The 7,396-nt window shown below is 42.8% G+C and overlaps 1 pseudogene; it reads right to left on the reverse strand.

Annotated features, from left to right (window-relative positions):
• Positions 1-4,415: 4,415 nt before the first annotated feature.
• Positions 4,416-5,101, reverse strand: LOC122788026 (annotated as a pseudogene).
• Positions 5,102-7,396: the final 2,295 nt, after the last annotated feature.

A 7,396-nucleotide genomic window follows, 5' to 3' on the forward strand; every position in this document is an offset into this window, starting at 1 on the left:
GTGCCAACTTCACCCCCTTCTCACCCCCTAAACGGCCCATCTCAATACTGGAAGACTGACAAATTCCACTAATAATGGCCACACAGGTAAAAAATCCACTCTCCACAGCTAAGAATACAGCATCCATGGGACCAGATGACATCCCGGGCTGTGTACTACATGAACTACAAAATGAACTGGCACCTCACTTAAGTGACATATTTAATCATAGCCTCACCTCAGGCTTCGCGCCCACTGAGTAGCGCACAGCTACAGTTATCTCACTCCACAACGGGGGAATCCACCTTGGATCTTGGGAACTACTGTCCCATCAGTCTGACGAGCCTGATCTGCAAGGCCATGGAATGTATTATCATGGAACTTATAAACAAAGACACTGGCAACCTTCAAACACTGGACCCCACCCAGTTTGGGTGCGTGAAGGGCCGATCTTGTTTCCTGAACCTGATTGACTTCTTTGAATCAGTCTCCAGAGCCATGGACGAGGGTAAGGTGGTCCACACAGCCTATCTGGACCTCGCCAAAGGCCTCTGACACCATCCCCCACTCTGGAATCATAGATAGACTTACTAAGCTGGGCATTAATCCATACGTCACTCGATGGGTTGCCAACAGGCTTACTGACAGGACCCACACTGTAAAAGTAGCAGACTCCAAATCCAGCTCCAGACAAGTGACAAGTGGAGTACCTCAGGGTTCAGTCCTGAGACTGCTCTTGTTTGGCATCTACTTCTCTGAAGTACACACCAACACTAAGGGACTCTGGCTAACAAAGTTCACAGATGACTGCAAACTGGGAGCCATTATTGAATCCCCAAATGATGTGGATACTCTACAAAAGGGCCTTACAGAAACAGATGCTTGGTGCCAGAGCCATGGGCTCAAGCTCAATGCCAAGAAATGTATAGTTATCCCCTTTGGGAAAAAACATGTACCCATCAATTAACACATAGGTAGCAGTACACTAAACATGGAAAGTGTGATAAGAGACTTAGGGACACAGGTGGGCAGTGGTTTCACCTTAGATAACCACATAGCCACAACAGTCAGGAAATCCTTGTATGTGGCACACCTCATCACTAAGGGCTTTTCATCCAGAAAAAAAGAGGTCATTGTCCCACTGTACTCATCTCTCATTAGACCCATTATAGAATACAACACCCCGTTTGGTATGTACCTCTCAAGACATCTGCAACAACTAGAAAGGCCACAGAAATACCTCACTAAAAGAATCACAGGCCTAAAGCAGATGCCCTGCGCTGACCACCTTAAAAATCTCCAGCTATACTCTGTCACATGTCGTTTACTCAGAGGCGATCTCTGCTTAACATACAAGGCCATGTCAAACCTAGAGCTGTTGGACATGCTACACTTAAAGAAATCCCAATCCCTCAGGGCTACATGCTCCAGGGATCTAAACATTGTCATAACAATAAACAAAACATGCTGGAGGGATAAGTTCCTGGCCCAGAGACACCCCAGACTCTGGAATAGACTGCCCATACATGTCAAGAAGAGCACCTCTTTGGCCCTCTTCAAAAGGAACCTTGATGATTGGATGGGAGAAAGGAAATTCACCCCAGGGATCACATCAGTCACCCTGCTAGACAGGGGTCCAGGGAAGTAAATAGTGCGGGAAGAAATAGCCAGGGAATTGATATGGCTAGGCTTGTATAGGCCTTAGGGCCAATAGCCTAGTACTAACCTATGAACCTATGAACACACACACACACACACACACACACACACACACACACACACACACACACACACACACACACACACACACACACACACACAAAACAACCCCCATTTGACTGCAGTAAGAATATCACCCCTACCTAAGTCCACACACTACAGAACACAGAACTTAATGCAAGCTCCACAGCTCAAGTTCAACTTGGAGTGTGTCAGGCAACACTTTATAGCTGATGACATCAACAGAGTCTGTTGAGGACAAGATAAATGTTCCACAGGCTGCTGTAAAGGCTCACTCTAAAGTCCAGCAACAGCTCACACACACACACACACACACACACACACACACACACACACACACACACACACACACACACACACACACACACACACTTTTGACTGTAGTGAGAATAGAATCCCTACCTATTTAAGTATACACCCTACAGAACACAGTACTTAAAGCAAGTGTCATGGCTCAAGTCCAACTTGGAGTGTGTCAACACTTTATAGATAATGGCACCAGCAGTGTCTGTTGAGGACAAGATAACAGTGTCCCACAGGCTGCTGTAAAAGGCTCACTGTAAAGACAAGCAACAGCTCACACACAACCCCCCATTTGATTGCAGTGAGAATTGAACCCCTACCTGTTTAATGACACAGACTACAGAACACAGTACTTATCACACACGCCATGACACAAGTTTTGTTTTAACAAGACTGCAGGTGAACTTATAGTAGATGACATCGGCAGGCCATGTGCGAGACAAGAGGTTGGGAGGCCTGCATGAAATATGGATGTGTAGGCTTGTGTAAGTCTCAAAACATTGGTAAGCCCTATCATTGGAGAGGTAACTGTGGGATACACACTTCTGCTCTTTTGTGTAGACACACACACACACACACACACACACACACACACACACACACACACACACACACACACACACACACACACACACACACACACACCCAGCTGACTGCAGTAAGAATATAATCCTTACCTAAGGACACAGACTACAGAATGCAGTACTTATCACATGCACCACAGCACAAGTCTAATTTTTTTCAGGACAGCAGATGAACTTACAGTAGATGACATCGGCAGGTCATTTGGGAGACAAGTGGTTGGGAGGCCTGCATGAAATATGGATGTGTAGGCTTGTGTAAATCTAAAAAAAATGGGAAGCCATGCAATTGGAGAGGTAACTGTGGGATACACACTTTTGTTCTTCTGGGTAGATGCACACACATGCACACACACACACACACACACACACACACACACACACACACACACACACACACACACACACACACACTTGACTGCAGTGAGAATAAAACCCCTACCTATCTAAGGACACATATTACAGAACACAGTACTTATCACACACACAATGACACAAGTCTAATTTTAAGAGGACTGCAGGTGAACTTATAGTAGATTACATTGATAAGCCATGTGGGTAACAAGAGGTTAGGAGGCCTACATTCAATTAAAGTCCAGCAACTGTTCATAGTGTCATCTGATGCTAGTAGTCTAAGTTTAATAGCATTAGGCTGTTTGGAAGCCTAGCTGTCTTACAACATGTATCTTTATTTAGCATACTTGGCTGTTTGAGTTTTGCAGTGGAAGGCTGTTAGCACATCCAAGAGGCCCTGTCCATTAGTGAGCACACAACAATTATGTATAACATTTTTATTGTGGTTGATATATTTGTGGAAAAGGTAATGAGACCCCAGGGTTGTTCATAGGTTCATAGGTGTGTACTAGGCTAATGGCCCTGGGGCCTCTACAAGCCTAGGCATAGGATGTTGTAGTGGTTGTTTGGGGTGGTTTGGGAAGGAACAAATGAATGTATTGTAAACAACATATATTACTATCATTATTGTCATAACATATATTATCATTATATTATATAGTACTAGGTTATTATGCCCTTAGTATGCAATGTTTCCACATGTAGTTTTATGTCATACAAAGGAACTTGACAATAAACAGCAATAATACACTATTATATATACAATTCCATAGCACAACGAGCATTGGATTTGTATGTTGGTTAACAAAGTGTACACGCATGTGAGGTAGCCTGTTTGCATGCAGAGAAGCAGTGTGCAAACAAGAGATGCATTGCTAATGCTAGCTACTATACCCCGGTCCCATCTGTACTCCAGGCTGTATTTTCATGAGGGCTAAAAACATTAATTGAATGCATCTGTTTTCTGTTTTTGGGTGTCTGCTTTCTAGGAAATCTGGTTTTCCCCTGTTTCTGCAATGTTCATAGGTTCATAGATTAGTACTTGGCTAACTCCCCTTGTGGGCCATTTTAAGCCTAACCATTTACCCCATGTGAGTATCAAACCCTGCACTTCGTTTCTGTAAGGTAAAACCTTAACCATTATGCCAACTTCCCTTCTCATATGACTTTCTTCTGATTAGCTTTCTTGATCCAATGCTACTGAAAAACATTTTATATTAACCAAGAAAGGATATTTAACTCACTGTGTGAAGACCAATGAAATGATACCAGTACATCTTTATGCACACTTTAAAGCTGTGAAATTCTAATCTTCAGATATAAGCATACAATTTGTTCCTTTATAAAAGGAGGATGGGCAAAAAAGCAAATCATCCCAGCTGCATATATTGAAAGCATGTACCCCCATTAGCAAAGCTTTCAGAATCTTCATCTTCTCCCTTCAATACCCAAATCTTCTTAGAGTCTGACTTGGCCTCCACCACTCACAATGAGAGTCTTCCCAGTGATCTAGGAAGCACAGACGAGCAAAGGAAAGACACTGCACCAGCACACTCCTCCGGGTTCCCAGACCTCTTCAAAGGCAATTTTTCATTTAGCTCTTTCATCAGATCTGGATTTTGCCAGAGATACGTACTGAATCTGGTCTTAATGAGTCCAGGTGCAACACAGTTCACATGAATATTCATGGAACCAAACTCAGAAACCAGAACCTTGGTCAATCCTAGAAGGGCAGTCTTGCTTACACAATATGGACCAATACCCAGTGTGGGATTGTAACCAGCAATAGAGGGTATAAACACAATGGAACCACCACCTCGTTTCTCCATATGAGGAAAAATAAGTTTTATTAAGAAGAAGACTGCTGTCAGATTTGCATCACGTATCTTGTTCCAAGTTTCCTTGATGCAATCCGGCATATTGCCTACAAAGGGGTTTGTTGCTGCATTAGACACAAAAATATCAATCCCACCATGCTTTTTGACAGCCATCTTGACAAGCCTTTCTAGGTGATCTTCATTTCCCACATGGTAAGCAATTTATGAAACATTAAGACCTTCAGACTTCAGCTGTGCCAGTGCTGTATCAACAAGTTCCTGTGTTTGACTACTTTTTATAACATGGGCACTTCCTGTGCCAAGCATCATGCATCATTGCGCATTGCACAAACAAGGTAAGCTTAGCCACATGTTTTTTTTGGGAAGTGGTGCATCACAAAAAAAATGGAATTAAAAGGAGACAAATAGGAAAAGATACTAAAACTAAGGATCACATATGCAAAATCTGTACAAGCACTGTAAAGCCTGATAGTACACATCACAAATTTCTCTATATGTCAGAATTTGAGCCCTCACACCAATACAGCTTCAGAAAACAGGAGGGGTACCTTAGTCCTCTTGGCCATACAAGCAGCTTTACATCAGTGAAATGGAAAGTCATTATTCACACAATCAACTGCATTAGAATGGACATTGCTATCAAACAATCAGCTGTGATTTGTATGTTTAATTATCTTTACAATATTTGGACATAGAGTAGTTAGTGATTACACAACCTGTCATAATTATGCTTACAAATATACAGCTCTGCTTTACCTTTCTGTGTTTCTTGATCATTTATCAGTTATCTAACACATGCAGTGTGCAAGCCATGCTATATAATTTTCCTTAACATGTGAGAGGACATTAAGTGGGAATAATATGATATGCATTTGCCAACAAATGAAGTGCAGGTTGGATGGCACAAGCGTGCATATACTGTTCTTTTAGGGCTAGTATAGCTGAGTTACTGTTGGGGGAGGAACAAGGGTACACGCCTCTTTTGGGGAATGGGACAAGATTCAGTTACTGTTATGACACAAACTAGTCTGAAACTGCAATGTGTATCATTACTTTCTAATCTCTGTCTTCAATGACTTACTAGTACTAAGGTATGGTGCTAAACAGAGGCCATGCAGGGAACATCAGAATTCTTCAGAGGTATGACTGTGTGAATCTTTCATGCCTGAAGCCTACTAATTACTAATGGGCAAGGTATAAGTAATATAAGTGTCTGGTGTCATGTGTTAAGGTACTTTCTGTTCAAATCCACCACTATTTACTTGTTTACTGTAAGAAATACAAGGAAATGCCATAATATTATTAAAGAATACACTCTAGGTTCAGGACTTACCTTGCAAATTCAGCAGTCGACACACCTTTAGTTTAGGGCTGACTCTGTCTGATGCAAGCAGTACACAGCCAATACATGGGGAGGTAATGTTTGTATGAGTTGCCTGGCATCAATTTTACTATATATATATATATATATATATATATATATATGTGTGTGTGTGTGTGTGTGTGTGTGTGTGTGTGTGTGTGTGTGTGTGTGTGTGTGTGTAGGAAAAAGGTATTGCGTCCCTAGGGGGTCAGTGAATGTGCTATGTATTGTCTCTTAGCCAAAGCAAGGACATACTGAACACACCTACATCTGCCTACAGGGACAGCAGCTAGGAGTTCCTCATCCAATTCCTCCTCTGACTGTGGCTGTGGTGACCCAGGTGTTTGTTGGAGGATGTGTGTCCCTTCTCCTTTCTGATCCTGCTGCAACTGTTTCCACAGGATCAGGTTATAGACCATATCACATACTGTGAATATTTGTGTACATGAGCATGGATTATACTACAGGGTTCCACCGGATATATCTAGGCACTGGAACCGTGACTTCAGAAAAACAAACACACACGCTGTGATGTTTCTAGTCTGAGCATGTGTCTCATTATGGCATTTGTCTGTGGGTGTGTTTGCACTTCTGATGGGTATCATCAGCCATGGTTCCAGGGCATAGCCAGCAGCCCCCAGTAAATAACCTTGTGGGATGTCCCCCCCTAGCAAACATCTGGTACAGCTGTGATGTGTGCCAGATATGGGAGTCATGATAACTACCAGGGTTGCCAGCACACACATTCATGATAATTCCCTGGGCATTACACATGACTTGGCAGTTGATGGAGTGGTATCCTTTGCGGTTAATGTAGATTCTAGCCTGCTCACCAGGTGTTGCCTTAATGTGTACATGAGTGCAATCTATGGCACCCAGTATGTCAGGGTAGTGTGCTACATGGTGAAACAGTTGCATATTGCTGGCCCTCTCTTCAGAACTACAGGAAAAAATATGTGCTCACTGGCATGTATGAGCATAGGATCCAGAAAATGATGGATGATCCTGAAGGCTTATGACTGTGACGCACCCATCATGTCTCCAGTTGGTCTTTGAAAAGTACCAGTAGCTAATATTCTAAGGGCTAGAGATACCTTAGTTTCCACTGGGATGGGTTCCCCTCAGTTGGTTCTGGCTCTGAGCTGAGGGTGGCAGAGCTCACAGAGTTCTTGTAATGTGTCCTTGTCCACCCCTGTAGCACTCTACAATCACCAGCTCATGTAGCACCTTGAATGTTA

Source organism: Protopterus annectens, chromosome 13.part0 (assembly GCF_019279795.1).
Source record: "Protopterus annectens isolate FY-2018-M chromosome 13.part0, PAN1.0, whole genome shotgun sequence".
NCBI classification, from domain to species: Eukaryota; Metazoa; Chordata; order Ceratodontiformes; family Protopteridae; genus Protopterus; species Protopterus annectens.